We start from the raw sequence: 12,831 nt of genomic DNA on the forward strand, positions 1-12,831 counted from the left end.
GACTGAGTTTGGTAAAGTGTGTGGAAGAAGAAAGTTGAGAGTAAATGTGAATAAGAGCAAGGTTATTAGGTACAGTAGGGGTGAGGGTCAAGTCAATTGGGAGGTGAGTTTGAATGGAGAAAAACTGGAGGAAGTGAAGTGTTTTAGATATCTGGGAGTGGATCTGTCAGCGGATGGAACCATGGAAGCGGAAGTGGATCATAGGGTGGGGGAGGGGGCGAAAATTTTGGGAGCCTTGAAAAATGTGTGGAAGTCGAGAACATTATCTCGGAAAGCAAAAATGGGTATGTTTGAGGGAATAGTGGTTCCAACAATGTTGTATGGTTGCGAGGCGTGGGCTATGGATAGAGATGTGCGCAGGAGGATGGATGTGCTGGAAATGAGATGTTTGAGGACAATGTGTGGTGTGAGGAGGTTTGATCGAGTAAGTAACGTAAGGGTAAGAGAGATGTGTGGAAATAAAAAGAGCGTGGTTGAGAGAGCAGAAGAGGGTGTTTTGAAATGGTTTGGGCACATGGAGAGAATGAGTGAGGAGAGATTGACCAAGAGGATATATGTGTCGGAGGTGGAGGGAACGAGGAGAAGAGGGAGACCAAATTGGAGGTGGAAAGATGGAGTGAAAAAGATTTTGTGTGATCGGGGCCTGAACATGCAGGAGGGTGAAAGGAGGGCAAGGAATAGAGTGAATTGGAGTCATGTGGTATACAGGGGTTGACGTGCTGTCAGTGGAGTGAATCAAGGCATGTGAAGCGTCTGGGGTAATATGTCAACATTATTGAGGATAACAGATGTATGAGATGGAAACATGCACTGAAAACTGTGGCAGCCATAAAAAAAAAGTCATCGGAAGACTTACATAGATATTTTAGAGTTTGTAGCCATCACTGTTCCAAGAGGAACTACATTAATAATTCCAGACTTTGTCATGCTACCGCCCACATCAAAACTTAAAAAGAATTCAGATAGCTTTTGTTTCATAATTTGATTTTCTCCACATCCTTTCTTTGAATGTGTCATATATGTTTTGTTATACAGTATATTTCTGTTCATTTATAACAAAATCTATGTCAGTAAAGCATATATTCACAATATTTTTATGATTTACTCTTACTGGCAGATCCTGGCGATGGTGGTATTGACTACATGAGGATCATGAGAGATGTTTCAGTAGCATCACAAACATTTTTGACGATGAAAACAAAATATTTGGTAAGTGTATGCTTTAGTGATTGTATTGTAAATAACAGTTTTTCTACATAGTTTGCATTTTCTTAATGCACGACATGATAGAAAGAGTTGTTGCATTGGTGTTAAGTTTTGTCATTTCTAGATTTTGCAATTTGCTGATTTCCAGAATTTTCCCTATTGGCTTCTATGACTTTTGGAAATATATTTCTTTGTTGCTTGGTTTCTGATGTTTGAAAATATACTAATTTTCTTTTACTTTGCTCTCATTTAATGTTTGGATATTCTGTAATTCTTTTCCTGTTGTGTGTAATGTGATTGTTTTGCAACCTGAGTAAATGTTGTTATAGTTGTTCATTTTTCTGCATGAATCTTTTCGTTGTGCTTTGTAATGTTTGCACCTTTTATTTCACTGTTTGTATGTCTGTTTATGCTTCCTGTATGATGATGCAATATTCTTTTTACTTACAATTTTCTTTGTTCCTGCACGTTTGAACGACTGATTTAGTATGATTACATTTTGATTTGCAATGACGTAGTAATGCTATTTGTATTGTAACATGACAGTTTCAATCATTATGTGCTCATGCTGTAGGTATTTCTTTACAGTATCGTATGTACTTTTTTCCTCTCGGTTTTTTTTTTTCAATTTTCCAAAAGAAGGAACAGAGAATTGGGCCAGGTGAGGGTATTCCCTCAAATGCCCAGTCCTCTGTTCTTAACGCTACCTCGCTAATGCGGGAAATGGCGAATAGTTAGTTTGATGTACTTTTTTCATATATAATTGGGTATTGTACTGTACAATGTTACAAATATGCCAATAGACATGAATAAATCAACATTTTGTTAAATTATCCTTATATATATATATATATATATATATATATATATATATATATATATATATATATTTAGAATATTTAAAAAAAATCATATACCGGTAACTATATGGTTGAATAAGAAGCCTCTAGAAAGAGATTTTGTGTAACACCAGGACTTTCTTAAAAAGGTGGCCAGGGGTAATTGTAATAAGGTAGAAATTGACATCCATTATATCTATCTATTTTTCCCACAGTATAGAGAATAACTGATAAACAGCTGTGTCAGGGTAGTAGGAATATCTAACAAAATATGGACAAGTTTGAAACTTATACCTGAATTCAGATAAAAAGAAAATAAAGAAAATATATTGGAATACGAGTGAAATATAGAAAGCATAATATTTCATTGATAATATAATAAAAGGTAAAACAGATGTTAATTATCTCATGGCATGGAACGTAGTAGATGAAAATATCAACATGTACACCAGCATACCGTATTTAGTGGAGTAGGCCATGTTTGCTTGAATATCTGGAAGTATCTAGTAGCAATATGCATATGGAAGTATCTGGCATCTGTCAGCTAGTCGAGCTTCTATGGAAAGTCAATAGATGGCATTACTATCACATTTATACTGTGGTGAAAGCAGCCACTTCCCTATCTTTCGTTTATAGTCTTTGATCTGAGCATGCGCTAAAAAGATATATTTTAGCAGCTATAACCAAACTCTCTTTAATATGGTCTGCTGTGTAGATAAATGTATCCCCAGGAGAATGAATAATGTCAGGACTAGTCAAGGACATAGACTATCTTTTTTCATGGACCTTATGTTCGAAAGCAAGCTGGAAACTAGGAAAAGTGCGTAGAAACAAAAAGTTTATTCTAAAGTTCCCCCTCATGGGGGTGTCCATGACGTCTCCATAACTAGTGACCTCCTGTGCCGCTTCTTAACCTGTTGAGCCTCACCCTTAACAGGCCACTGGCAGATGGTAACTCTAGCGCAGTTTGCAAAACCTACTTAATGTTCCTACTGACTACCACTACCTATTGCTCTAACCTACTACTACTACCTAATGTCCCTTCCTACTACTTATTTTACTGTTCCTACCTTTTTGGCAAAGGGCAAAGCTATCGCATAGTACTCACCACAGAGATTCGAAGAAGGAACTGCGCAAGTTGATTGTTTTCAAGTGTTATGTATGACAAGGAGATATTTTGTTTGTGGACAGAATGCCACTGGTTCCCGTGTGGTTGAGACAAAGAAAAGACAACTACCTGGGTCAGAGGAGTGCAGCTTGACAAACGCTGAAGTACTGGCTCACTAAATGCAGCCGAGTGGACTTCATCTCCAGATAAGCGGAGGCCAGTAGACTTCGACCAGACACCGAGGCCAGTGGACTCTTTCTCTACACATTTGACAGTCTCCTGTCTTCACCGGCTCCCGCCTGACCATCAGTAACTTTCCTGATCAGAAAGAGATTTGAGAGAGGCCAAAGTCGTCAATCTAGTTGCATACATACCACCGCTATCCCTCCCTACTGGGGCAGTGGATGGCTTCCGATTATTCATCCTAGTAGGTTACTCCCCAAGATCTCGGGTGGCGTGCCACCCAAGACAAATGGGGTTGGGGAAAAAATTGGCTTTCTTAAAATTTTAGGTACAGATGAACAACTTAACAGTAAAGTGTCTCAAATTAAGGCCGGGTTGGCTTCTGTGGTCGTTCACCTCTAAGTGTGAGCAACAGTCCTGCGTAACTGTCGTATGTAATTATCAAATGTACCAATAGGATTGTGTGGAAGGCGAGAACGTTATCTCGGAAAGCAAAAATGTATATGTTTGAAGGAACAGTGGTTCCAACAATGTTATATGGTTGCGAGGCATGGGCTATAGTATATAGATGGGTTGTGTGGAGGAGGGTGGGTGTGTTGGAAATGAAATGCTTGAGGACAATATGTAGTGTGCAGTGGTTTGATCGAGTAAGTAATGAAAGGGTAAGAGAGATGTGTGGTAATAAAATGAGTGTGGTTGAGAGAGCAGAAGAGGGTGTATTGAAATGGTTTGGTAACATGGAGAGAATGAGTGAGGAAAGATTGACCAAGAGGATACATGTGTCAGAGGTGGACGGAGCGAGAAGTGGGAGACCAAATTGGAGGTGGAAGGATGGAGTGAAAAAGATTTTGAGCGATCGGGTCCTGAAGGTGCAGGAGGGTGAAAGGTGTGCAAGGAATAGAGTGAATTGGAACGATGTGGTATACCGGGGTCGACGTGCTGTCAATGGATTGAACCAGGGCATGTAAAGCGTCTGGGGTAAACCATGGAAAGTTTTGTGGGGTCTGGATGTGGAAAGGGAGCTGTGGTTTCGGTGCATTATATATGACAGCTAGAGACTTCAGCCTATCGCAAATGACAGCTTGAGCTCGCTCATGAAAATTGAACTTAAAATATTGACATATTTACATTAAAAGGCTGTATACTAGTCCCCCTCATCATCCCTCAGTGGGATTTACAAAGAAAAAAATTAGACCATATCTTTTGTGCAAGATATGTACAGTGAAAAAAAAAAATGGCCCTCATTTTAAAACCCCTGAACTCATTACAAGGATGTCACAACCGTTGGTACAAAGTTTTTGTGATGTGCAAGAATTTTTTTTTTAATCTCACCATTATTAATCATCCAAAAAACTTGCTTTTCTGAATTACTAATATCATTAATACTGGGATGCCAACGCCATTCCCTCCACCCTATGGCAAAGCTCCCAGTGGTCTTCAACACCCTTTACATGCATTCTCCAGATACTGTATCTCCCATACTCTACTGCTGCCTGTGTACCCAATGTTCATCCCAAAGTAAGTAAACACTTCAACTTTTTCTTAACCTTATTCCATTCAAGAATAAATCCCTCTTTTTCAAATGCTTTACTTGATACTTATTTTCTCGTCATTATTTACAATACCCATTCTACAGCAAATTATGCTCAAAGCATCTAAAGGCTGTTGCATGTTACACTGTAACAGGATATCATCTGCATACATAACCTATCTGGGAAATTCATGCTGAGCTATTGCATTCGTTATTATATTAAAAAGAGTAGGGCTATGGACACCTCCCTATGGAGTTCCCAACTCCATGTCTCTCTCTTCTGAATACCAACCTTGAAACCAAACTCTGGCCTTTGTTACTTAATCGTCAATCCATATCAGCAACTTCCTAGATACACCCAAGTTAGCAAGTTGAGTAAAACTTCTTTATTTGCTCTATCAAATGCCCCTTTTAAATCAACAAATGTTTTACATTTTTTTTTTTTGTCGGTCTCCCGCGTTTGCGAGGTAGCGCAAGGAAACAGACGAAAGAAATGGCCCAACCCACCCCCATACACATGTATATACATACGTCCACACACGCAAATATACATACCTACACAGCTTTCCATGGTTTACCCCAGACGCTTCACATGCCCTGATTCAATCCACTGACAGCACGTCAACCCGGTATACCACATCGCTCCAATTCACTCTATTCCTTGCCTTCCTTTCACCCTCCTGCATGTTCAGGCCTCGATCACACAAAATCTTTTCACTCCATCTTTCCACCTCCAATTTGGTCTCCCTCTTCTCCTCGTTCCCTCCACCTCCGACACATATATCCTCTTGGTCAATCTTTCCTCACTCATTCTCTCCATGTGCCCAAACCATTTCAAAACACCCTCTTCTGCTCTCTCAACCACACTCTTTTTATTTCCACACATCTCTCTTACCCTTACGTTACTTACTCGATCAAACCACCTCACACCACACATTGTCCTCAAACATCTCATTTCCAGCACATCCATCCTCCTGCGCACAACTCTATCCATAGCCCACGCCTCGCAACCATACAGCATTGTTGGAACCACTATTCCTTCAAATATACCCATTTTTGCTTTCCGAGATAATGTTCTCGACTTCCACACATTCTTCAAGGCTCCCAGAATTTTCGCCCCCTCCCCCACCCTATGATCCACTTCCGCTTCCATGGTTCCATCCGCTGCCAGATCCACTCCCAGATATCTAAAACACTTCACTTCCTCCAGTTTTTCTCCATTCAAACTCACCTCCCAATTGACTTGACCTTCAACCCTACTGTACCTAATAACCTTGCTCTTATTCACATTTACTCTTAACTTTCTTCTTTCACACACTTTACCAAACTCAGTCACCAGCTTCTGCAGTTTCTCACATGATTCAGCCACCAGCGCTGTATCATCAGCGAACAACAACTGACTCACTTCCCAAGCTCTCTCATCCCCAACAGACGTCATACTTGCCCCTCTTTCCAAAACTCTTGCGTTCACCTCCCTAACAACCACATCCATAAACAAATTAAACAACCATGGAGACATCACACACCCCTGCCACAAACCTACATTCACTGAGAACCAATCACTTTCCTCTCTTCCTACACGTACACATGCCTTACATTCTCGATAAAAACTTTTCACCGCTTCTAACAACTTGCCTCCCACACCATATATTCTTAATACCTTCAACAGAGCATCTCTATCAACTCTATCATATGCCTTCTCCAGATCCATAAATGCTACATACAAATCCATTTGCTTTTCTAAGTATTTCTCACATACATTCTTCAAAGCAAACACCTGATCCACACATCCTCTACCACTTCTGAAACCACACTGCTCTTCCCCAATCTGATGCTCTGTACATGCCTTCACCCTCTCAATCAATACCCTCCCATATAATTTACCAGGAATACTCAACAAACTTATACCTCTGCAATTTGAGCACTCACTCTTATCCCCTTTGCCTTTGTACAATGGCACTATGCACGCATTCCGCCAATCCTCAGGCACCTCACCATGAGTCATACATACATTAAATAACCTTACCAACCAGTCAAAAATACAGTCACCCCCTTTTTTAATAAATTCCACTGCAATACCATCCAGACCTGCTGCCTTGCCGGCTTTCATCTTCCGCAAAGCTTTTACTACCTCTTCTCTGTTTACCAAATCATTTTCCCTAACCCTCTCACTTTGCACACCACCTCGACCAAAACACCCTATATCTGCCACTCTATCATCAAACACATTCAACAAACCTTCAAAATACTCACTCCATCTCCTTCTCACATCACCACTACTTGTTATCACCTCCCCATTTGCGCCCTTCACTGAAGTTCCCATTTGCTCCCTTGTCTTACGCACTTTATTTACCTCCTTCCAGAACATCTTTTTATTCTCCCTAAAATTTAATGATACTCTCTCACCCCAACTCTCATTTGCCCTTTTTTTCACCTCTTGCACCTTTCTCTTGACCTCCTGTCTCTTTCTTTTATACATCTCCCACTCAATTGCATTTTTTCCCTGCAAAAATCGTCCAAATGCCTCTCTCTTCTCTTTCACTAGTACTCTTACTTCTTCATCCCACCACTCACTACCCTTTCTAATCAACCCACCTCCCACTCTTCTCATGCCACAAGCATCTTTTGCGCAATCCATCACTGATTCCCTAAATACATCCCATTCTTCCCCCACTCCCCTTACTTCCATTGTTCTCACCTTTTTCCATTCTGTACTCAGTCTCTCCTGGTACTTCCTCACACAAGTCTCCTTCCCAAGCTCACTTACTCTCACCACTCTCTTCACCCCAACATTCACTCTTCTTTCCTGAAAACCCATACAAATCTTCACCTTAGCCTCCACAAGATAATGATCAGACATCCCTCCAGTTGCACCTCTCAGCACATTAACATCCAAAAGTCTCTCTTTCGCGCGCCTGTCAATTAACACGTAATCCAATAACACTCTCTGGCCATCTCTCCTACTTACATAAGTATTTTATATTATTTTTATTATACTTTGTCGCTGTCTCCCGCGTTTGCGAGGTAGCGCAAGGAAACAGACGAAAGAAATGGCCCAACCCCCCCATACACATGTATATACATACGTCCACACACGCAAATATACATACCTACACAGCTTTCCATGGTTTACCCCAGACGCTTCACATGCCTTGATTCAATCCACTGACAGCACGTCAACCCCGGTATACCACATCGCTCCAGTTCACTCTATTCCTTGCCCTCCTTTCACCCTCCTGCATGTTCAGGCCCCGATCACACAAAATCTTTTTCACTCCATCTTTCCACCTCCAATTTGGTCTCCCTCTTCTCCTCTTTCCCTCCACCTCCGACACATATATCCTCTTGGTCAATCTCTCCTCACTCATTCTCTCCATGTGCCCAAACCACTTCAAAACACCCTCTTCTGCTCTCTCAACCACGCTCTTTTTATTTCCACACATCTCTCTTACCCTTACGTTACTCACTCGATCAAACCACCTCACACCACACATTGTCCTCAAACATCCCATTTCCAGCACATCCATCCTCCTGTGCACAACTCTATCCATAGCCCACGCCTCGCAACCATACAACATTGTTGGAACCACTATTCCTTCAAACATACCCATTTTTGCTTTCCGAGATAATGTTCTCGACTTCCACACATTCTTCAAGGCCCCCAGAATTTTCGCCCCCTCCCCCACCCTATGATCCACTTCCGCTTCCATGGTTCCATCCGCTGCCAGATCCACTCCCAGATATCTAAAACACTTCACTTCCTCCAGTTTTTCTCCATTCAAACTCACCTCCCAATTGACTTGACCCTCAACCCTACTGTACCTAATAACCTTGCTCTTATTCACATTCACCCTTAACTTTCTTCTTCCACACACTTTACCAAACTCAGTCACCAGCTTCTGCAGTTTCTCACATGAATCAGCCACCAGCGCTCTATCATCAGCGAACAACAACTGACTCACTTCCCAAGCTCTCTCATCCCCAACAGACTTCATACTTGCCCCTCTTTCCAAAACTCTTGCATTTACCTCCCTAACAACCCCATCCATAAACAAATTAAACAACCATGGAGACATCACACACCCCTGCCGCAAACCTACATTCACTGAGAACCAATCACTTTCCTCTCTTCCTACACGTACACATGCCTTACATCCTCGATAAAAACTTTTCACTGCTTCTAACAACTTTCCTCCCACACCATATATTCTTAATACCTTCCACAGAGCATCTCTATCAACTCTATCGTATGCCTTCTCCAGATCCATAAAAGCTACATACAAATCCATTTGCTTTTCTAATTATTTCTCACATACATTCTTCAAAGCAAACACCTGATCCACGCATCCTCTACCACTTCTGAAACCACACTGCTCTTCCCCAATCTGATGCTCTGTACATGCCTTCACCCTCTCAATCAATACCCTCCCATATAATTTACCAGGAATACTCAACAAACTTATAGCTCTGTAATTTGAGCACTCACTCTTATCCCCTTTGCCTTTGTACAATGGCACTATGCACGCATTCCTCCAATCCTCAGGCACCTCACCATGAGTCATACATACATTAAATAACCTTACCAACCAGTCAACAATACAGTCACCCCCTTTTTTAATAAATTCCACTGCAATACCATCCAAACCTGCTGCCTTGCTGGCTTTCATCTTCCGCAAAGCTTTCACTACCTCTTCTCTGTTTACCAAATCATTTTCCCTAACCCTCTCACTTTGCACACCACCTCGACCAAAACACCCTATATCTGCCACTCTATCATCAAACACATTCAACAAACCTTCAAAATACTTACGTAAGTATACATATGTATAGCTCGCTTTTTAAACCAGGTATTCCCAATCATCAGTCCTTTTCCAGCACATAAATCTACAAGCTCTTCACCATTTCCATTTACAACACTGAACACCCCATGTATACCAATTATTCCCTCAACTGCCACATTACTCACCTTTGCATTCAAATCACCCATCACTATAACCCGGTCTCGTGCATCAAAACCACTAACACACTCATTCAGCTGCTCCCAGAACACTTGCCTCTCATGATCTTTCTTATGCCCAGATGCATATGCACCAATAATCACCCATCTCTCTCCATCAACTTTCAGTTTTACCCATATTAATCGAGAATTTACTTTCTTACAATCTATCACATACTCCCACAACTCCTGTTTCAGGAGTACTGCTACTCCTTCCCTTGCTCTTGTCCTCTCACTAACCCCTGACTTTACTCCCAAGACATTCCCTTGCAAATACACAAACTCTCCATGACACAATCAGCAGTGCTTTTTCCCTCTCATAAACAACAACCTGTTCAATATTATCACTATCACTATCACTTTCTATCACTTTACCATTAAATTCAGGTATTGGTACGATTACTGTTTTTTTTTCACATACTTTCATTGTATGACATATTGAATAAGTCTAGAAGGCTCCCTAATGCTACCTATACAATTAATAATACATCATATGTTACTCCATTCTCCCCTGGTGCAGTAGATCCCTCCCCCCTCTCTCTCTCAATTGCATACAATAATTTGCCTCTTGTTATTGACACACTGACTCAGTACTAATTCCCACCTAAACCTTATTTTACTTTGTAATGAGCCCTGCACTACACATGGTAACTGCAAAACTGGCTGCTCCAGCCCATTTCTGAATAGGTTGATTGGCCCTGGCTTGTGGATCAGCACGGGTGTTGCCCTTGCTTCCAACACCGTGTACCTTATTTACTTTCCTCCATATGTCACTCAAGTTCTTTTATTATTTTTTACAATTATACTTTGTCACTGTCTCCCGCATTAGCGAGGTAGTGCCAAGAAACAAATGAAAGAATGGCTCTTATGCTTACCAATTCTCAATAAAAAAGTACATCCAATACTTATTCCTTGTGTTTTGCTTTACCTCAGTGCACATTATAGCAGTCTCTTTCAGAGCACTAATGTCACCAACCAAGATACAGGCATTAGTAAATCAACACTCTGTTATATCATTCAAACTTTGAGGATGCACATAAATATTAACAATACATATAGTCATACCCTGAACATAAACTTTGACACACAAACATTCTGTCCCACTGTGCTTTTCTGCTGTTACCAGTTCCAACTGTACACCTTTTCTAAGTTAAAAGACCTCTAATATTTTTTCTGTTAACTGTAGGACAAAAACACTGATAATGATGCAATTTTATCAAGCTACCATCATTCTTTGTGTCTGTTTCTTGTAGATTTATAACCTCCACCTCATGCAACAGAGTACAGGTGTGTGGTACTGCAGTGTAAACTGTTTACATTCCTTGAAATAATATTGAAACTGCTATTCTCCATTTTCTCCACTAATTTCCTCATTCACAAACTGTTCCATTACTTCTTTCACCCGAGTCGGCAATACCTCATCATCCCACTGCTCGAGGATATCAGTGCATCTGCAGGTGACCTCCTCACACAATGGGGATGATTTGTCCAAATGATTCACACTTTTTTCAACTCGCATACCACTATCTTGTTCAGTTGTCACATATTTAGTTCTACAAAAATGGGCCATAATCTTTTGACTATCTTCTACCTTCTAAAGTGTCTGAATTTCTTACCATGGTATTCTCTGGCTTAGTGGTCCATGCAGCCCATGCACTGTTTTCTGAGCCCATCAGCACATCACTCCACATTATCTTCTTCCATGCGTCCTCAAAAGATGGTGTTTCTCCACTGCAGTTCCTCGTACATCCTGGCGTGTCTGCTGCTGCAACTCCCTGATGCTCTGCTGCTGCCCATCACACATCTGTGGCCTCTTATTGCAAAGCGAGTAGGCCACATTATGTGTGCCACCACATTTACAACAATACGGCACAACACTTTGCCCAAACTTGATTTTACTTCCACACTCAAAAAAATTTATTTTTTCCACAGTACCAACACCAAAATTCACTCCGACATTTCCAGGCCATATGGCCCTACTTGATGCACTTGTAATACAACACTGATGGTTCAATAAACTTTGTAATCCTCTTATACCTTATACCCTATTGCCGAAATACTGAGAAGCCTTAGACATTTATGCAGTTGTGTTAGGATGGATGTCACATTATTTCTGATACTGTGAGTAGCCTTAGATACTTAATGTAATAATGTCCGCAGACCCATTTTTGGGGAAAAGTCTAAGTGTATCCAAAAAGTGAATTTTTAGACATATAGCACCCCAGAACTTATATGAAGTCAATAGATATTTTACAGCAACACAGTAGTTTTCTGATCTGTGGCTCCCCTAAGAATCTTTGCAAACTCTTAAATGACAGTCATGTAGTTTTTTCAACTTCATGTAGTTCCTCATTAAACTTTTCATCTTGATCTGTGGTCCTACAAAAATACCCCCTTTGAGTTTTGCATCACTGATTCTGGGGAATTTATTCCTCAAATATGTCAATCAATGGCCACTTTTATCCATACCTTTGACAAAGTTCTTCATCAACTCAATCTTAATACGCAAATGAGGCAGATACATCAATGGAGTCAGTGATGTACATTTTGGCCACACGTTCTGTGCATAATGATTTTTCTTGTCCCAGCTGTCCCACTCACAAAGTAAAATAAAAAATCTTTGCATAACCAAGTTGCATTCTGAGTAAAAGTGCCCATACTTAATTTTTCCCAAAAGAAGCTTCTTATTATCATACCGTTCCTTCATGTTAGCTGCGTGAGCCAGAGGAACGGAGGGAAACTTATTTCTATTGTGGAATAGAACTGCTTTCAAGCTTACTTTTGACGAGTCATAAACAAGCGCCACCCATCTGTTATATTTGTGGTCAAGTGCCTCCATAATAAAATGAACATCACTGCAAAACACCACACCATCTTCATGAGAAAAAATTCTTTGAAAACGACATGGCGATCATGATAAAAACAAACCAGTTTCATCCTGAAGAAGATTCAGCCCTTTAACCTGGAA

The 12,831-nt window shown here is 40.7% G+C and overlaps 1 long non-coding RNA gene across 3 annotated transcripts in view; it reads right to left on the reverse strand.

Moving 5' to 3' along the window:
- LOC139745809 (uncharacterized) overlaps positions 1-5,482 on the reverse strand; it is a 32,491-nt gene extending 27,009 nt beyond the window's left edge. The window contains exons 1-2 of one of the 3 annotated variants that reach the window (XR_011711972.1): positions 3,283-5,482; positions 2,503-2,601 (exon numbers count right to left, since the gene is read on the reverse strand). This is a non-coding gene — a long non-coding RNA (uncharacterized lncRNA). Of the gene's footprint in view, positions 1-2,502; positions 2,602-3,153; positions 3,175-3,282 lie in introns of those variants that run through there. The other 2 variants (XR_011711973.1, XR_011711974.1) reach the window with 2 other exon arrangements.
- Between the last annotated feature and the right edge of the window lie 7,349 nt (positions 5,483-12,831).

Source organism: Panulirus ornatus, chromosome 62, assembly GCF_036320965.1.
Source record: "Panulirus ornatus isolate Po-2019 chromosome 62, ASM3632096v1, whole genome shotgun sequence".
NCBI lineage: Eukaryota > Metazoa > Arthropoda > Malacostraca > Decapoda > Palinuridae > Panulirus > Panulirus ornatus.